This window comes from Hibiscus syriacus, unplaced genomic scaffold (assembly GCF_006381635.1).
Source record: "Hibiscus syriacus cultivar Baekdansim isolate YM2019G1 unplaced genomic scaffold, ASM638163v2 tig00111721_pilon, whole genome shotgun sequence".
In the NCBI taxonomy this organism is placed as follows: domain Eukaryota; kingdom Viridiplantae; phylum Streptophyta; class Magnoliopsida; order Malvales; family Malvaceae; genus Hibiscus; species Hibiscus syriacus.
In genome coordinates this window covers 785,092-805,838 of record NW_024063164.1, presented here as the reverse complement: position 1 = coordinate 805,838, position 20,747 = coordinate 785,092, and the positions used below count along the sequence as shown (strand labels likewise).

The 20,747-nt window shown below is 33.2% G+C and overlaps 2 pseudogenes; one reads left to right on the top strand and one right to left on the bottom strand.

Moving 5' to 3' along the window:
- The first annotated feature begins 85 nt into the window (after nucleotides 1–85).
- On the top strand, nucleotides 86–3,376 carry LOC120168835 (annotated as a pseudogene).
- Nucleotides 3,377–4,391: 1,015 nt separating this feature from the next.
- Nucleotides 4,392–20,747, bottom strand: part of LOC120168850 — a 29,121-nt pseudogene continuing 12,765 nt past the window's right edge.

Below are 20,747 nucleotides of genomic sequence, written 5' to 3'. Positions count from 1 at the left end.
AAAGAAAATATGGTAAGCTTATATATATATTGAAAAATATGGTAAGCTTATATTAAATGGCCTTTTCTTAGAATTTTCCCTTTAACCCAAACCGAACTGAAGCTTCTTCTCCAAGGCGAGTTGTTCTTATAACTTTGAAATGGATAGAAGGGGCAAAAAATCAAAGAACCCAGAATCAGTGAAACAACAAAACGATGAGAAAAAGCACAAAAAAGGAATGGAAATTGAAGGATACCGAGTGGAAGGTTTGTCAATAGGAGGGCATGAAACTTGCATTATTTTCCCCGCTCTTAACTTAGCATTCGATATCGGTCGATGCCCACAACGTGCCCTTTCTCAAGACTTTCTCCTTATCTCCCATGGCCATACGGATCACATCGTTAGTTGTTTCCTTTTTTCTTTCTGTTTTTGCTCTTCTTGTGCTCTTGCTTTTGGTAGTCTTGTTCTCGGTTTGCCCTTTTTTCTTTTAGTTTTCGAATACTGAATGAATAGTTTTACACAAAATCAGGTGATTACAGTTTAATGCACAGAGCTTCTTTTGTTGTTTTTACGTCTCAAGGTAGAATTTGAAGGTCTCTTCGTATTAATCTCTGTTTTTAGGTACTTTTAATTGTTTCAAGTTTGAAGAAATTCAATTTTAATACAAAGGAAAAATGTGTAGTTGTTTCCAAGTTTCATTTTTCTTAATGTGCCATTTTCTTCTAGTTGATTCCTATGATGATACTTTTGTATTAGGCTCTCATCCCTTGTTTTATCTTTCCATTGCTTTTGAATACATTCATCAACTCCATTTATAAGAACCACCTATTGATTTTGATTGTGAAGCTCAAATATATAAATGGCGATTAAAGTTGTATTGGCAAGTAATGGACTGGAAAATAATCGAAGGGATCCTAATCCAATAAGTTTAGGTACAAATCAAAGTTGATTTACTGTCTATTTGTTTGACAGGGTGGCCTGCCAATGTATGTCGCAACACGGGGTTTATATGGCATGAAGCCTCCAACAATCATTGTACCTTCCTGTATAAAAGAGGATGTTGAGAAACTCTTCGAGGTGCATAGAAAGATGGATCAATCAGAGCTCAAGCATAGTTTAATCAGCTTGGATGTGGGTAATGTGAAAGTTTTAACTTTTTAATAGCTTACCCTTTTAAATCACTTCCTTCTGCATATATTTTCTTGTCAATTACATATCATTTATATTTGCAGGAGAGGAGTTCTTCTTGAGAAGGGATCTAAAAGTAAAGCTTTTAGAACTTACCATGTCATACCTAGCCAGGTGAAGAAATCCAGCTCTAGCATTTATTTTTCATTTTTTCAGGCTTTCAGCTCGACATTACTCTTAAAATTGGTAGTGTAATTGTTGCAGGGTTATATTGTTTACTCCGTAAAACAAAAACTTAAAGAAGAGTACTTGGGCCTTTCTGGAAATGAGATCAAGAACTTGAAGTCATCAGGTGTGGAGGTCTGTCTTGATTATCTTGGTTAGGACCTACTTAAAATTCAACAGATGGTTGTAAATTTTGAGAGTTTCATTTTACAATTCGGAGTACGTTGCATGTGATTATAATTGGTAAAATTACCGAAGTGGTTTCCTTCAAAAGTTTTTAACTATTTGTGTTTAAATTTTCTTCTCAAGTTGATACTCATTATATTTAGCCGAAAAGTTCTCCATACTTTTACCTTCATATTAGTTGCATTAAATCATTCTATAAGCTTGTTTGTAACTTGGTTGAATTCATGGACAGATCATTTATACTACTACTGCACCAGAAGTTGCTTTTACTGGAGATACAATGTCCGACTTTATAGTTGATGAAGCTAATTTAGATGTTTTGCGGGCAAAGATTCTTGTTGTAGAGGTGCATTACTCTATTCTTTTCTTTTTGTTATCTCTAATTTAGGAATGTCAGCTTGCTCTATTATCATGAATATTTGAGATTATCCAATTGGATGCTTTACTCCTAACCTGACAAGGTTCTGAGACAGAGATTAACCCGAATCTCCTCGATAACCATTGGATACTAGAACTTAGATTTCTATCGGAAACCTACTCTCATAAAAGCATAATTGAATTGTGCTCTTGATAAATGTTTAGAATAGGCTGCAAATTTATATCAGTTATGCATCTCATTTACTTATTTCAATGGTATCCTGTTCGGCATCCTGCGTGTATTAATTGCTTGTAGAATTTTAGTTTGCCTTTTAGAATAATGGATTGTTCAATCATTTTCATCCCTTTTGTTGGATGTATATATGATAGTGTACCTGGAAGTATTTTTAGGAGTTAATCAAATCCCCTCATCCCCAACCCCACGGTAAGATAGTCGACATTAAATGTCTAGGATTCCTAAAATTTTCAGGTTGACTCAAAGATTGTGTTTATGCATTCAGTGACGAGTTCATCAAAGAAATGAAATGCTTCAATGGAAATCTAAAGATAACGTAGTTTAGCTTTCGAGCCTATAAAGAGGATGCATTTTAGTTTCCAAAGAACTTGGAATAAATTGTTAGGTTTTCTTCTGTCAGCCCAGTGCACGCATAAAACCATGAATTGTTTATGTATTAGGCTATTACTTATAGACAACTGAGAATCTGTCTTGTTCCACAGAGCACATTCGTAGATAACTCGGTATCAGTGGAGCATGCCAGAGATTATGGACACGTTCATCTATCCGAGGTAAACTTCATACTCTTGACATCGTCTTGTATTTTGTGCATATGAAAATTATATATTTGTTTATGATTAATAAATTAGCTTTGTTTTGTTGTTTTTATGGATGAAATTCTAGATAATTAATTATGCAGACAAGTTCGAGAACCGAGCAATTCTTTTGATTCACTTCTCAGCTCGGTATGCATTAGAGGTATGCCCTGGCAGTTCTTGTGTATGGTGGTCCATTTTATAGCTCAGAAATTGAGGTCAAGTTGTTTGCTTTCTCTCATGGAAAGTTTCCAGATCTATATCTAGTTCAATCTTTGCGCTGACTGGTTCAAAGGTGTTTATCATTTAATTGACATATTAAATGACTCTTTACTATCGAATCGAGTCAATCATAGTCTTCATTTTAAATGCTGCCTTAGTTTGTGTTCCTTGTAGGGATTAAGAAATTTATGTCATTGCTGTTCTATCAGAAAATCCAGGAAGCAGTCGCGGCACTGCCTTCACCTCTGGCCGGACGAGTTTTTGCACTTACGGAAGGTTTCTAAAGGGATGGGGTTGAGAATAAGATCCTCCCATTCGTTCTATAAGTTTGTGGTTGTGCAACTGATCCATGTTATCCATAATTCCGTCATGTAGTTTAGCAGTTGGCGTCTTTTGAGAATTCTAATGATGACATGTTCATGAAAACAATTTTTCTTACCATGGTTCATATCAAATGGGTCTCGATTCAACATCCATGAAAGCAGGGGGGCACCGTCCTCCCTAGCTTTTTATTATTAAAAAAATCTGTGTAACTATTAAACTAGGGCTCCAAATTTTGATTTATTTTATTTTGCCCCCTCATTTTCTATGATTAGTTGCACAATCATAGTTGTTGCATCAAGTAAGGTCATTGTAGAGGATAGGGAAACCATCTTTTAAACAATCTGTGTTTGTTTAGTCTGTTAGAATTGAACAAGACTATAATGAAATGTTCAAGTAGTGGCCTAGTGGGAATAGAATAAATCTCTAAGGGATCGTTTCATTCACAAAATATAAGATTACCTTTGATAATAAGATTATAGCACATTTAAGTATAATGGTTTTGTTCGGTTTAATTAAAAAATAAAAAAAATCAATATTTAATATTTAACAGGAAAAATAAAATCGAATTACATCTATAAAGGAACTGTTATGAATCGAATTTTGAGAATTAGCAACTAAAACCATCCAAGATAAATAATCCTACATTTATGTAAAGAAAATGATAAACGTAAGAGTTGGAATGTAAGATAAACCCAGAGATTGACGGGGTCACGTGGGGTTTTAGAAGAGAAATAGAGGATTACAAGGACGAGCGTAAGATTAGATTTTGTTAGAAGGAACATATTTATAAAATTCTAAGGACATGAATTCATAAAATTTTAATGAGGACATGAACTTAAAAATTTTTAAGGACGAAAATATATTTTAAACAGGAAATACAAAGGAAATATTTAAAACATATAGAAATTTGAAACTTTTAAAGGGGAGCAACTACTTCGACCCACTCCCCTCTCAGTCTATCCCTGGAGATTTGTTAAGTAAGATTTTGGGAGAAATTTCAGAGCATATTTCTTCAAATTCAAATATACAAATCCTTGCAAACCTTACATTGTAATTTTGATTCATACTAGGAATCCATGGAGATCAAATGAGCTTAAAAGCTCAAACATTGTATTTTATTAAATACCTGTGTCCGGAACATACTTGTATCATCCCCAGGTAACATAACCTAAAACTAGGAGACTCCATATACTAAAGAGACAAAAATTTCACTCATTTTATTTCTAAACTGCAATGGCAATGCCAAAAGCTGGCTGCATAGATGAAACCTTAAATGTTGCTTCTGAATACACTCCTCTTCTCTCATGTTGAAGGTGGAATTTCCCATCCTCTCGGAAAGGGACCGAAATCATATATGATTTCCCTGTGACATGACCAAACCAGCTTTATCGCTTCTGATGTTCCGATTCCGGCTCCTCTAGGATCTCTGGCGGCTCCAAACCTAAAACAAGTCTTCCATTTTCATTTCCTACTACCAAATATGAAGCATACATGAAAATGATTTCTTTTATTTTTGTTTTAGCTTACCAGTGGTTCTGTGGAGCGCCAGTAGTCCTTGCTCTCAATCCAGCATAAGTCGTCCCATTCACCGTTTTCCTGATGACATCCTGTCGATTTACATTTGATGAAAATTACAATGTGCCAAAGAAATAAAGGTTCATTCAAGTCCAACTGTGCACTTCGAAATTTTATGCTTAGAACCGACTGAAAAAAGTTTTAAAGTACTACCTGCAAGAAGATGGGATCATTCGAGACAACTGCGGCTGTTAGACGTGCATGCATTTGTTCCAAAGCATCCAACACCATTGCTAATTGATCCTTCTTATAATCAGTTATAATCTACAAGCAAACATATTAATGAGTGTTTTTACCATCCTCGTTCAGAAAATATTTCACCCGTCGAATACCTTAAATGGTTATACCTGAAATGGCCCGAAAATTTCTTTGGTTACGAGCTCATAATTAGCTGGCTTTAAAATTTCAAGAGAAACGTATACGGCAGTTGGCTTCATTGCACCATAAATGGTTGGAATTGAATGATTTCCAAGGGTTCACCCCCAAAAAGTAACTTAGAACCATGAATCTGAAGTAATTTCTTCTTGTGCTCCAACATTGCTTCGGTTGTGACCTGCAACAGTACAGTACATATTAAAGGGGGAAGATGGCATGAAACATAAATAAGTGCTTCCGGAGACTGAAAATTTTGAAATGTCATGATTCTATCATTGTATCAGTTCTATTTGAGATTGAAGCATACTTACAGTATGGACAGGGCAAACGGTTAAATGTTCTAGCTTCCTTCTCTCAGCAAGACCTTTTATTTTAGATACGAGTGAACTCGTAGACCAATTCTGAATATATATATACATATATATATATACATATATATATATGAAACAACTTTAAAAGTTAGAAAGCAAAGAACATTTTGTGCTACAAATAAGAATGAAGAGCTATCTTCTTTCTCTAGATCATATATTTTCCTAGATGTACTCATGTCTAAGACAATGTCCGAGACATTTGGACGTGCATATGGATATGACCGTATGACCCTCCAGATACATGACACACGTTTCAAAATTGAACATATTCATGTCAAAGATATGCATGTATCCGATACATTCGAGTCAAAGAAACATAGATAATAATGGATTAAATTAATGCAAATATACCAAATGGAAGTTGCTAACCTCGTGCATGAATAATATTGATTGTGCAGAGCATTTCTGACCACTGCATGCATACGCATCCTGGTCGCATACCCAAGCAACATAATCGACCTGCGATTAGAAAACAAAAAGAAATGAACAAAAAGAATCATCCTGGTCTAGACATGGAAAAAGAATATTGAACACGGTTTCGAATTCGTTTCGTAAGGAACCTCTTCAACATCAGGACCAAGAATTTTCCAATCAAATCCTGCATCTTCCAGTTTCACACGACCCTTGAGGTCAACGGCTAATTTCTCTGCTACTCTTGAGCTTGCAGTAAAGAGGGTCATTCGGGGATTTGCCTGCTCAAAGGAAACTTCATAAGCTAGAAAATCATTTAACTAGTAACAGAGAGAACTTATACTCGAAGTAACTGACCTCCATCAGCAGTTTGTTCATGGTCTTCCCATCAGAATTTATGAAGTCAACATCTTCTGGTGGTAACCCACAATGATGAAGCAAGCGCATCATTTCCTCCATTACGATGCTTACCTGCAGAAAGAGGTTTCAAACTATTAATAACTTGTAACCATCAAAGTACCAATCGAACCAATCAATGAAAATGAAACTAATCTTCGAGTGGTCGACCTTGCTATCAACTTTAAGAACGGGTTTGTTGCCCATATAGAGTGCTCCCATAAGTTGAAGTACAGGAATTTCGAGTGGGAAATTAAAGGGCGTAATAATAGCGACCTGCATATTATCATTTTTCAAATTCAGAAAACAAGAGAAATATGACCACCTACTTTAACAAATGTCAATTCCAAAATATTTTATAAGTACTTAGAGGATCTAATTTCAGGTTACTTTTAACTAAAATAGGAGGTGAAACTTTCTTAAATTTGTGAACTAATTAATTTTTTCTTCTTTCAGATTAAGTCAATTGCATCAATCTTACAAATTGCTTTTGAACAATAAGACATGAAAGATGCTTTTCTAATGATCAGACTCAACCACAAGTGAAATGTATGCCTTACAGGACCATAAGGCCAACGGTACCCATGGCTTTGCTGTCCAATATGATTTCCGGGTACTGCAAAAGACCTTGCTAGGAAAAGAACCTACCATTAATGAAGAATAGAAGGAATAGGTTAAAGACCATAACTGAATGTCATGAATTTTTATTATAGGTAAGGGCTTAGGGTATATCTGAAATCTTGATATCCATATCATTTTCATTAAAGAAAATATATATTTATGAAGGAAATTTTATGAAGAAATGTAAAACTATATTTTTCATCTGTCACGATCACCTTCCATAAATGACTCGTCCGGCAACTAGAAAGGCTCAAGTAATACGTTCATTATATACCTGATCACCAGAGAAATTCTCAAGAAATTTTTTTGTGACATAAACTTCACCAAAGGCCTGTTGATAGCTTTTAGGAGAGACTCTTTGTATTAACCTAGTGAAGAAATCAGACACCTGAAAATCATAAAAATTGAAAACAAAATAATGAATTTGATACCAAATAACATCAAGATACTACATTTCCCACCTAAATGACTAAATAGATTTCCTTAAAGCACATTACCTTTGGCAAGGAAAGCATGTGTGCTGCCTTAGCAGATATGTCTCCATATAAAAGATATCTGTAGAAAAAAATACCAGAAAACTAATAAAGATAGTTTCTGTACTATTTCTTCAACTAGAAATGTGGGGAAAAAGGCACATATGGCCCAAGTATTATGATTAAACGGAAGGACAAGTAATAGCTACCTCTCAGGTGATTTGAAGGGATTGTGTAAACCATGTTTCGGGCACTTGGACAAGCTCTCTACAAATGGCTACATTAAATCCATTACAGAATACTTCATTCATACATTTAAAAGCATGAAAAAAACTGCTTTTGCTAAAAACTGATGAGAAGAGGCCCAATGAAAAACACTCTTTGAAGTACTAAAAGCATGAGGACCAGGACATGCCTGGGTTTTGCTTAGACAATCAAAAGTTAAGTGGCGTAGATTCGACTGAAATGAAGCAATACAAGCATCTAACACATTACATCCAATGGACAAACCTGAACTCCACTTTCATCAATTTCTGAAACTTTAATGAATGGCTCTCCATTCAAAGGATCCACAAGAGTGTTCCAAGTCGCAGATCGTTTCCATTTACATTGCACTGAAAACAAAAACATTCCATATTACAACAAGTTGCTTATCTCCAGACTTCATTACAGAACGGTTCTATCATCTAACTTCGACGCTAACAGCACACAATCCATAGGGGGAATGAATCCATCATAGCTTTGAAGCAAAGTGTGAGACAAAAGAAAAGAACAGGCTAAATCTTCCCCTCATCCTCCCCCATCTTCATGAACATAAAATACTGACTACCTACCCAAGTTTTGTACTTCGGCAGGTTGAGAACCTGATATCGCTTCCGCTTCAACGGCCGCAAAAGGTAAAGAATGAAAAGACCTATCATGGCAAAAAATTGCGAAATATTAAAAATAAATCCATATGAAGTTTTTGGATATAAAACAAACCACACAGAAATTTAACTATCCGAACTTTATGATTCATCTGCACAGCAAAAAGAAGAAGCAAATAACACATTCCACAAAATTCATATAAAATAGTCAAAAGAAAGTATGCTCTTTTTGTTGTATGTTATGAACAAAATTAAATCAAATAACTCTTTAGACCAAAACACTCTCAAGTTTCAACAGATCAGAATCTACTTTTACAAAATTTAGTTCTCTGCAAATAATTCTAAAAACAGAAAGAAACAAAACCCAGATTTCCCCAGGCATCTACTATCAAAACCACGGATTAAAAAAGGAATAAGTAGCGGCATATGATCAAACAGTTGGCATACCTATAAAGATTGGCAAAATTGAGCCACTGCGTGGGAAGCTCTGCTTCTGATTTCTCTCTGCAAAACAATTCTATGCATTGTGAAGGGAATTGGAGAGATTGGGAAAAGAAGACTGAAGAACAAAAGCTATCACTTTTCCTAGGTTTTAGCTTTCTCAATTCCTAAGATCTGTGCTTTTAACACAATTTTTCACATCGCAATGATCAAATCCTTAAAAGATAATCGATATTTTGTAAAATATGATCCCACGGTATCCACCTTCATCAAAATCAATGCAGGTGTAGGGTTTCTCAAAATCCATCTGGACAAATCCCAATCGAACAAATTTAACGTAATGCTATACTTTTTCGATGTGGTAGAGTTCATGGACAATCATGGTAGTTAGATAGAGTTGGAAGCAAACACAAGGAAAAGCGGAGGATAAAGAACACGTAAGCAGGAGTGTATATATCCCATGAATTAGTGACACGTACAATGAATTATCATATACGACGGTAAAACTTTATCACTTGCATCGTGTTTTGTACCCAGCTTTCTATATTAAAAGCAGCTATACTTTGGGAAACTCTTAAGTTACAAATAGAGCTGGGTATATGGGCTCACGTCGGCGGGTTATCCGTTTAATGCGAGTTTCGAATCTTAAAATTTAAGATCGTTTATGATTGTAGATTTTTTAGTTCGAACCGTTAAATCTGTGAGTTTAATAGATATATCCGTGGATAGCTCGCGGGTAGTCCGCTTAATTTATTTATTTTTTAATTTATTTTATGTTTTACAATTCAAAATTTTAAATCCAGTTGTGCATGATTAAGTTTAATTATTGGTTGTTAATAGATCAAAATAGTTGAGATATTTATCCAAATCTTTAAAATTCAGATATGATTTGGTTCTTTAAAGAAACCAATAACATCAAACCGTGTAATTCTAAATAAAAGTGGAGAGAAAATTCTGAATGTGTGTGTGAATTAATCCTCAATTATTCTTTTGCTCCCAGTAATCTACACGCAATGCAATTATTTGAAATCTGGTTAAAATTGTTTTCTGTTTGTAAAAATATAAATTACAGTTGTAAAAGGGTTAAGGGTAACATTCATTTTGGACAAAAAATATCGACGTAATTTAAAAAGTGTCAATACATTATGTTGATCTATTTTCTAATTAATCGATATATTTCTACTAGTTACATTGTAAATTTACCTATTACATTATAATTATTCGTTTGGATATTTTTGGGGTCGATACTTTTAATAAATGTATCGACACTTTATGTGTGCACCTCGTTTGATATTCATTCTGGATAAAAAATATCGACACAATTTAAAAATGTATCAATACATTATGTTGACATATTTTCTAATTAACCAGTATATTTCTACCGGTTACATTATAAATTTACCTATTACATTATAATTATCAGTTTCGATGTTTTTGGGATCGATACAATTTTAAAAATTTACCTATTTTAACGGGCCGCGGATAAGCCCGTTTAGCCCGCGGGTTAAATGGACGGGCCGCGGGCCTTAAAATTCAAGATCATTTATGATTGTAGGCTTTTTAGCCCGCACCATTTAAGCCCGCACCGTTAAAACCCGCGGGTTAAACGGGCGGGTACCCGTATAGCCAGCTCTAATTACAAACGCCTAATTTAAGGGTAATTAGTGGGAAATTTATGCAACGTAAAATTTTAATTTTTTAATAATTTTAGTTAAATAAAAAAATTATTTTATAGTATTTTTTATTCAATTAAAAATATTAAAAAAATTAATTTTAGATTGCGTCTAATCAAAATGTTATATATTTTTTATCAAATTTTTTTATTGTGATCATTTCCTTAGCCTTAAATTATAAGGTTGTTAAGTAGAATTTCCCTATACTTTTATAAGATTTAAATTAATTTCAACCAAAAAAAGGGTTAATGTACCGATATAAAAATAATTTAGATAAATACATATTTAATATTTCAATTATCACTTTAATTTTATTTCGGTCACTCGGTTATTTTGTTTTAAAATCATATATAACATTATGTTTTAATCACTTTTCAATCACCGTAGTTAAAAAATTAATGGTGAGGCTAACATGGATTGACATGTCAATTATTTTTATTTTTAAACTTTTTACATCACTTTTCTCTTTTTTCGTCAGCATCGAAAGCATAGTTTGTTGCCAATAGAAATTTTACCTAAGCTACTTGCATAAGATATGAAGCACTCAACCATTGAGCAAGTTCGTTTCTATTATTTTGGTGGCCCTCGAGCGAACCAAAAAAGTAGGCCTCTAATCAAGGATTTAAATTACAATTTTCATTTATGTCTTCGACCGCATTGTGTTTATCGCTATTGCGGATAAATAATGATATTGCGGGCACAACAAGTATTGTGATTGTGAACTTTTAATAACATATGCTATTATGGACATAACGGTTGTGGATATTACAATTTTGGACGATATCGTTACCACTACATAACGATTGTTGTTGTGGTTACGGACCGTTATTTAAGTAATAGTTCCTAATAACAAGTGTTGAATTTTTTTTCTAAAAGTAACTCCATAATAACAAGTATTGAAAAAAATGGATTCCTAATAACAAACATTAAAAAAGAAAATTTTAAGAGTATGCTTATAATAACAAATATTGGGGAAAAAATTGAACCTCTAATAAAAGTACTGAAAAAATGGACTTATAATAACAAATAAATATTAGAAAAGAAATTAAATTTTAAAAGTATGCCCCTAATAACCAATATTGAAAAAAAAATTAAGCCCATGATAATAAGTATTGAAAAAATTGGGCCTTAATAACAATTGTTAGAAAAAATAAAATTATAAGAGTAGACCTCTAATAATAAATATTAGAAAAATTGAACATATAATAATAAATATTGAAAAGATTAAACCCTTAGTAAAAAGTATTGAAATTAAATGGGTCATATAACTAATATAAAATCATTATTTTACAAGTATAATGCATTATAAAAATTTTGGACCTTGGGCAGGTGCCCCTTTTGTCCAGACCCAGATACAACTATGCCATCGAGTTAGACTAGTCATTTACAATAATTTTTATCAAATTTTATATTTAAATTATATAATTATTTCATCACAAAATAAATAATTCTCAATGATTATAAAATTCAAATCTCGGACACTTTAAATTTATTATTGAAAGGCTTAGTCACTCAGTAATAACTTTTAATATATTTCTATTATAATGAAGTTAATACTTACTTATTTAATTATTAAATTAAGGAATACTTTTTATTTTATTTGGAAATAAAAATAATTAAATAACTATTTATATATTTTATAAAATTTATATAAAATCATTCTAAAGAATATATGTTTATATATTATAAAAGTATTTTAAAATATTTATTTTTAAAATCATATTATTTATTTATTTTAAATAATATTAATTATTTATTTGAAATAAAATTATTTTTAAATTATCTCTTTAATTTTAGATAATTTAAAATTTATATTTTATCATAAATAAATATTATAAATTTAAATTTTAAAATAATTTTATAGTAATATTACAAAACTAAATAAATGGTTATTTGATTATTTAAGTTATGTAGATTAAATATAAATTAGTCTTTAATTTAAAGTTATATAAGTTAAAGGATTAAATGCACTATTGCCCCTTCAACTATACCATTTGTACCGAGTTGTTACTTAAAATATTTTTTGGGACGTTGCTCCTAGAAGTTTAAACCGTTACCTTATTTTCCCCAAACAGTTAACTCTGTTAAAAATCACATGAGTAAATTATATATTTAGTCACTCAACTATTAATGTGGTTATGTTTTGGTCACCAAACTATTTTTTTTAAATCGTCACTAAACTTAAGTTTTTGTCCTGATTTGGTCACCTAATTTGATTCGATTTATTTTTAAAATTTTAATATATAAGAATTTATTTATATCACATTTTTTTACTCGATACATACATTAATTTATAATAATAAATATTATTATAACGTAAACAATAAACAATATATTAAGTTACTTGCACTTTCAATTTTAATAAAAGAAATACTAAATGATAAACTAAGATATCATAAATATTTTAAGAAATAAAAATATGAACATGTCATTATTCATTTGTAAATATATGTGTTTGGTAAAATATAATTTCGTATTTTAATTTACGATAGGCTTTTATTTTTGATGTGATCCCAATCAACATACAGGTCATATGCATTCTTGTATCTCTAACCTTTCATAGGAAACAAGAGGGAGATTCCTTGCCATCCTTTGTTTACCTTTTTCATACTCACATTTTTCCTTCATAATGTTTATTTCATATTCTATACTTCATTTATCATTTTCTATGATATGGACATATTCATTTATATATATTATGTCATTGGTTATAATGATAGTTTTCCTTTCATCATAACATGAAGTCTAAACTATTGTTATAACATATAGTCCACATCTTTATATTTAAGTTATTATAAGCTTTATATTATGTCATTTACTTTACTACAGTTCGTGTCTTTTCGCGAAGAGGTGTCATTCCGAGACATATATTTTCACTAGGAGTTGCCAAATACTTCTACAAGATATAAAGCATTTATGGCCATCTAACTTCTAGCTCATTCACCCTACAACCTACCTTTTCATGAAATGGTGCTTCCAAACATTGTGTCATTTCATGAAGGTTGTTTCCCACGAAGAGTCACCAATCCAAAGGGTGCACGTTGGTGAAGGAATTTTAGTTAAATGAGGCCTAAATCCGAAGAGACCATTCAACCACAAAGGAGCATGCCAAGCACATGCATGAAGTTTGGTACCAAGATGAACCATCACCTACTCTATTGGGCCAAGGGCACCTTCATTCATTCAAATTGAAGCAACACCTCTCATTATGAAGGGTTAGTCGAATCAACTTGAAGACAAGGGACATGTGCATTCATATAAATCATCATTTATCTTTCTAACATGGCCGAAACACCTTGTAACTATTCAGCTAAAGCCTTTCAATTCCTATAAGTAGGCAAGGCATTTGGCTTGTAAACATATTTCATTTCTTAATCAAATTATACTTTGTGAGTTTATCTCACTTTTAAGTTTTTTCTAGAACTATATCGATTAAACACGTATTTTCATACTTTTGGCTTCATTCATTCCATTTTGATACTTCAATTTATCTAGTGGGTTCAAGTCACCATTATTATCCCTAAAACAAGTTTATAAAGAACAAGGTTATGGCTTTATAGCATAGTTTATTCTTTAACGAATTTGAGATACTATCATCATCATTAACACCAATGTCGTCCATCACTATCAAGCCATCAAGACTTCATCAACATCATCAACATTCTTCAACATCCAACTTTTATCATTCTATCATATTTCCTTATACTCTATTTCAATACTTTATTTATTATTTCATCATTATCATCTTTCTAACTAATCATTTCTTATTTGCAGCTAAGATTTCAAAAGGGTTCAAAACTTATTATCTCTCCTAGATCGAGTAAACACTCAAAGAAGTTAATTCTTTCTTCATCCTTGAAGGGAGTTTGGGTCTTTCTATTGCAAACGATATTCAGAGGATTGGTAGATTGACAACAAAATGGCCATTGGTGTGCAACAAGAAAAAGAAGTGCAAAGAAAACAAAGGAAAAACAAAGGCTCCTACATCATTCAAATGAGTGCATAAGAAAAGAGAATAAAAACACAAAAAGAAGAATAAACAAATTTCCAGTAAAGGAAATTCAAAAACAGAACAAAGAGGATCGTTGTAATTCAAGTAAACAGTGGAAGCACAATAACATCTACCATCATCAACCATACTTGAAGAGATATCCTTTTTATTTCTCGTGAAAACATTTTGTAAGTGTTGTTCTTGGATTGTAAGTTCCCAAATTGTTTTTTTTCTTCCTCTTTCTAAATCCTTCCTTTTACATCATTCTTTTTTCCTATCCTAACCATCTTCGCACCTGACACACACAAACTTGAAAGACTTCTTCTAATCTTGAGTTGGTTCTTCTAAGAACCTAACAAGAGAGATTGAATAGAATAAAGGCAATTTGAGAGTGTGAGATCAGAAGGGGAATTGTTAAAAGACAATATCATATTCCCGAGTACAAACACGAGTGTTGAGTGGAGTGAAATTTAAATTTATTTGGAGAGAGTTTGTGAGGTTTTTTGAGCATCCTTGTAAGGTTTTATTTTCATACTTTATTACTAATAATTTCTTGTGACCTTCTATATTTTCAAACATTGGAGGAAAACAATAAATAACAAACTGATTTCACATTCATTGAAATGTAAATGGTAAAGAGTGTTTTGTAGTTATTGACGGAGGAAGTTGTACAAACATTGCAATAACATACATGGTGAACAAATTGGGACTCAAGACAACCAAGCACTCAAGCCCCTATGAATTACAATGGTTGAACAACAAAGAAGAATTAAAAGTCATAGAACAAGTACTTGTACCCTTCTCAATTGGAAGGTACCAAGACGAAGTTCTTTGTGATATGGTGCCAATGAAAGCAAGCCATTTACTTCTGGGAAGGCCATTGCAATTTGACAAGCGAGCAATCCACGAAGGTTTCACCAATCAATACTCATTCGTCCAAAATGACAAGAAAATAACTTTAACACCATTATCTCCTAGTCAAGTGAGTGAAGATTAGAATACTTTGAAGAAAAACTTTGAAGCCATGAAGGAGAAGACCAAAAGGAATTCAAATGAAGAAGAGTATTTTGAAATTGAACAAACCAATGGAGTTGAAAATTTTAAGAATAAGATGGTGGATAAAAACCAAGTCAGAGTTGAAAATGATGAAAATAAGAGAGTGGATGAGGAAAAGGTTAGAGTTGAAAATGAGAGAGTTGAGAAAGATGAATTTGGAGCTAAAAATGAGAATGAAGAACATATTTTATCCAACCTTACACTTTCTCATATTATTTTTTTTGTTTCGCAGGACAATCCAAGGGACATATCTCTTCAAATTGAATAATCAAGGAACATGTCCTTTGAAGAAAAAATGAGCATGACTTTTGTTGATCCACAAGACATGTTTCTTGATGTTTCAAAGGTTATTCCACTTGAAGTTCCAAAAGTGTTACTTGAAGTGCCAAGAGTTATGTTCATTAACATTCCAAGTGTGATATTTTTGATATTTTTATTTATCTTGTTAATAATTTATAATATTCTAATTGGGATTTATTTTTGCAACAATTTGATTCATATTTATGGTATTTTCCTACCAAAATTTGATGGTAAGATCCTTTGTCGTTGTGATATTGATTGATGCATCAAACTCATCCATTTTAAAAGTATGAAGCGAACATTGTCCATGTACTCAAGAGCCATCATTTGGAAAGGTACAAAGCTTAAAGGAATTGACAATTTCTATCCACATGAAGGAGTTCAAAAGACAAGACTCTTCACCAACCATCATGATAATTCCAACCAAGAGACAAATCGTTTCATCAATAGTCATGATGAATCAAAAGGTAAGAATGAAGACACATGTTCCTATTCAAACAAAGGCTTGATCCGAGAATGAATTTTGACAAAAAGGATGATTGAAAATGATTTACCTAACCTTGAAAAAGAAAAATTCTCTTTTGTTTTGCAGGATACTTCAAACTACATAACTTTTCAAGATGAGAGCTCAAGAGGCGTGATCATTAAAGATCTAAAAGGCATGCCATTTGGATTACCAAAGGATATGATTATTCAAAACAACATGACATTTGATTCACAAGTCATGTCCTTTAGCATTCCAAGAGAAGTGAATGGGAAGTACCTTTTGAATTTAAATATGATGTCTATTAATAAACAAACTTGTGGAAGTTTACTTTCTTTCCAGGTTGAAGGCTTTGGGAAAAACTATTCAAGGGAGGTAACTTTTGAGAACAATCTTTTCAAAAAGGTAAATGTTGGCATTAAACAATACAAATACAAAGAAAGGCCTTTTAATGAAGATCTTTTCGAAAAATGATCTATTGGAAACATTCCTACTAAGGAAATAACTTTTGGAGATAAATAATAAACTTTTGGAAATAAGGTAATTCATAAGGAAACCATAGACTTTACAATAAAACACCCTTTCGATTTGAGGATAAATCACTTCAAAGAAGGGGATGACGTGATCCAAATCAGGATACAAGTCATATGCATTCTTGCATCTCCAACATTTCATAAGAAACAAGAGTGAGTTTTCTTTACCATCCTTTGTTTACCTATTTCATACTCATATTCTGTCTTCATAATGTTTATGTTCATATTCTATACTTCATCTATCATTTTCTATGATATGAACATATTCATTTATATATTATGTCATTGGTTATAATGATAGTTTTCCTTTCATCATAACATGAAGTCTAAACTATTGTTTTAACCTATAGTCCACATCTTTATATTTAAGTTATTACAAGCTTTACTTTTGCATTTAATTATTTATGTTTTATGCTTTGTGTAAAAGTGCATCCGACCACATGGATAGGAGTTGAATTAAGCTAGTAAATGAAGTCTAAAGCTATCAAATGAAGTCCAAAGCTATGGAAACTTATCTAGGACAACTCCAGGGAAGCTCATGATCAAATAAAGGAAAAGTTTTCAGCTACACTTTAAGCTCATAGCTTGATTGAGCTAACTAGACCACTCAAATCAGCTGAGGAGCTGAACGAATATCATCCTCCATTAAAGAACATCACTTTTGCAAAAAGTCACTTTTCTACAGTTCTTGTCTTTTCATGAAGAGGTGTCATTCCGAGACATATCTTTTCACCAAGAGCTGCCAAATACTTCTACAAGATACAAAGCATCTATGGCCAGCTCACTTTTAGCTCATTCACCCTACAACCTACCTTTTCATGAAAGAGTGATTCCAAACATTGTGTCCTTTCATGAAGGTTTCTTCCCATGAAGAGTCACCAATCCAAAAGGTGCACATTGGTGAAGGAATTTCTGCTAAAGGAGGCCTAAATCACAAAAAGGCATGAGGAGCTCACACACCACCATTCGGCCACAAAGGAGTATGCCAAGAACATGTATGAAGTTTGGTGGTAAGATAAACCATCACCTACTCTATTCAGCCAAGAAAACCTTCATTCATTCAAATTAAAGCAACACATCTTATTATAAAGGGTTAGCCAAACCAAAATGATGACAAGGGATATGTACATTCATACAAATCATCATGTATCTTCCTAGAGTCACCTACATGGTGGAAACACCTTGTAACTATTCGACCAAAGCCTTTCAATTACTATAAACAGGCAAGGCATTTGACTTGAAACATATCTCATTTCTTAATCAAATTATACTTTGTCAGTTTCTCTCTCTTTCAAGTTCTTTTTAAACTATATCGATTAAGCAAGTATTTTCATACTTTTGCCCTTTCATGAAGGTTGCTACCCATGGAGAGTAATCAATCTAAAGGATGCATGTTGGTGAAGGAATTTTAGCTAAAGTAGGCCAAAATCACGAAAAGGCATGAAGAGCTAACACACCACCATTCGGCCACAAAGGAGCACGTCAAGCTCATGTATGAAGTTTTGCGCCAAGATGGACCATCACTGTAACCCCCTAGACCCATCATATACGTTATGACTAGGTCTAACGGATTACAATAAAAATTTTCAAAACATTTTTTGATAACTTAAAACCATATTATGAATAAACATCTTTAAAAATATAGTTGATATCAATAAAATCTCAATCGAGTAATATAAACCATAAAATATCGAGTAAAATAAAATAAAATAAATATCCCATAATTAGTATCGGAGTAAACCAACCATCAGAAGCGAAAGAAATATACATCGTAAAACAATATTCCAAAATATGGGCACATTTCACAGAAAATAAAGTAGTTTGGAAGATTAAAAAATTACAACATAATATACTATAGGAAATGTGTCTATCCTTCAAGTATCAGGTTCGGGATGCCTATCCAAAAGTATCTAAAAGGGGAAAATTTGGGGAAGTGAGCTACGAAGCTTAGTATGTTCCAGCAGTGTAGAAATAAAACATACAGTTAAGTTTCAAAATCAATTTATTATCAGAGTTATGAAAATATCAGTAGAGTTTTTAGTTTAAAATACAAAATCACCCCAACCGAACACCATATACAGTTCCCCAAAATTGAATCCATAAGGACTTACCCTATACCCAAAGGGCGTAGGAGCTAACCTAAGGGAGCACCTTAGGTCCATAAGGTCTTACCCTAGCCGAAGCGTATGAGCCCACCTGAGGGGACAACCCTCAGGCCCATAAGGACTTACCCAATGCACAAAGAAAATGAGCCACCCTAAGGAAATACCTTAGGGTCCATAAGGTCTTACTACTAGGCCTACTAGGCCCAGAAGCCCACCCAAGGGTCGCCTTAGGTCCATAAGGAATTATCAACTTGATCAGAGCTAAACCTGCAGAGACTTCATACTAGATCTCGGAGTACCCCGATCATATAGTAAACAGTGGTTGCAGGAAATTCAGAGTTCAGACATATATTTATTTATCAGTAAAAATAGTAACAAGAGGACACGTGTCAGGCAAGCATGATTTAAAATACAGTAAATCAAGAGTCAGACTTAAATTAGATAAATTGTATGATAGTCAAATCAGAGCAAACAATTCATTTCAAATTAGAGAAAACAAACATGTTCACATGGTACTTCAAACAAATATTTAAAACATGTATATGTCACACAAGAAACACACCTCACAACAAGGAATAAGTCTGGGAATCTACCGAGCACCTACTTCACTACGCTCTTCAACAGTACGTGAACCTAGGTTATAACAGTACAATGTTACTACGGGGTAATATACTAATGGATAATTAAACATGTTTATATAACCATACGAGTGATCACAGGCTCTCACGGACGAACGATCAGGAGGAACCGGGTCGAGTAGACGAATGGGCGAGAGAATAACTGGTACCTTAAATATACAGTAGCATAAACTAGTCATTGACTTTATCTTAAATGCACTTAATTAAATTACTTAAATTATATATGTATGTTTAGATTTAAGGGTCAATTCCAAGGCTTTTGGGTTCGAATTTAACAAAACAGACTTCAGATTCAAACTTAAGATGTCGAAAAACATAAAATATGACTTTTCAGAAATTTTAACTTTTTGGTCAAAGTTAAATATCAAACTGGTCAAAGTCAAAGTTAACTTTGTTCAGGTCAACGAGTAGGTCAACAGTACGATCAAGCTCAATGGATCAGACTAGTTCAGGTTGACTCGGTTCTGTCTGAAATTACTCAGACCAGTTTGAGTTGACTCGAACCAGTTCAAGGATGAACAGAGCTTCCCCACGTGCAAGGACGACTCGTAGAAGAGCGGATGATGGGGAAAGGGGTGGTTTTCGAATGACCAATCACTCGTACTTCTCCAACTAACCAATTCTAACTCATATCATACAAAAAATAACCAAAAACATGATTAAATAAACAAAAAAGAGATCTAAATGCTTACCCAATGGCATACAGTGAGAATGACGATCGCAAGTTGACCCGTCTGTTAGGTTTTGAGTGCACGATAATGGGGAGCCTCGTGGTGGCGTCAGTGAAGCAAATCGGTGATGGAGACGGTTGGAAACATGATGAACAACAAGGAAAATCCTTTGGTTTTTCTTTCGAGCCTTCGAATGTCTCTCCCCAATGAATGTCAACGATTTTCGACAAGTGAAACGTTAGGCTGAGGTCGGATTGGGATGTCACTTCAACCAGAGTAGGCAATGAACTTCATCAGCGCGTGATCGACCGAGAGCAATGAAGAAGCAGCTAAATGGTTTCCTCTTCCTTTGTGTCGAACGGCTGCTGATCTAGGTGGTTAATGGTTGGAGTTAGGTCATGGATTGAGTTGAAGCCGATTACGATGGCACTACACTCCATCGCTGGCTAGAGGTGGCTTAACGGAGATAGGTAACAAGAATGGTTTAGAGGACAAGGGAGGTTTGCTTTTGAGAG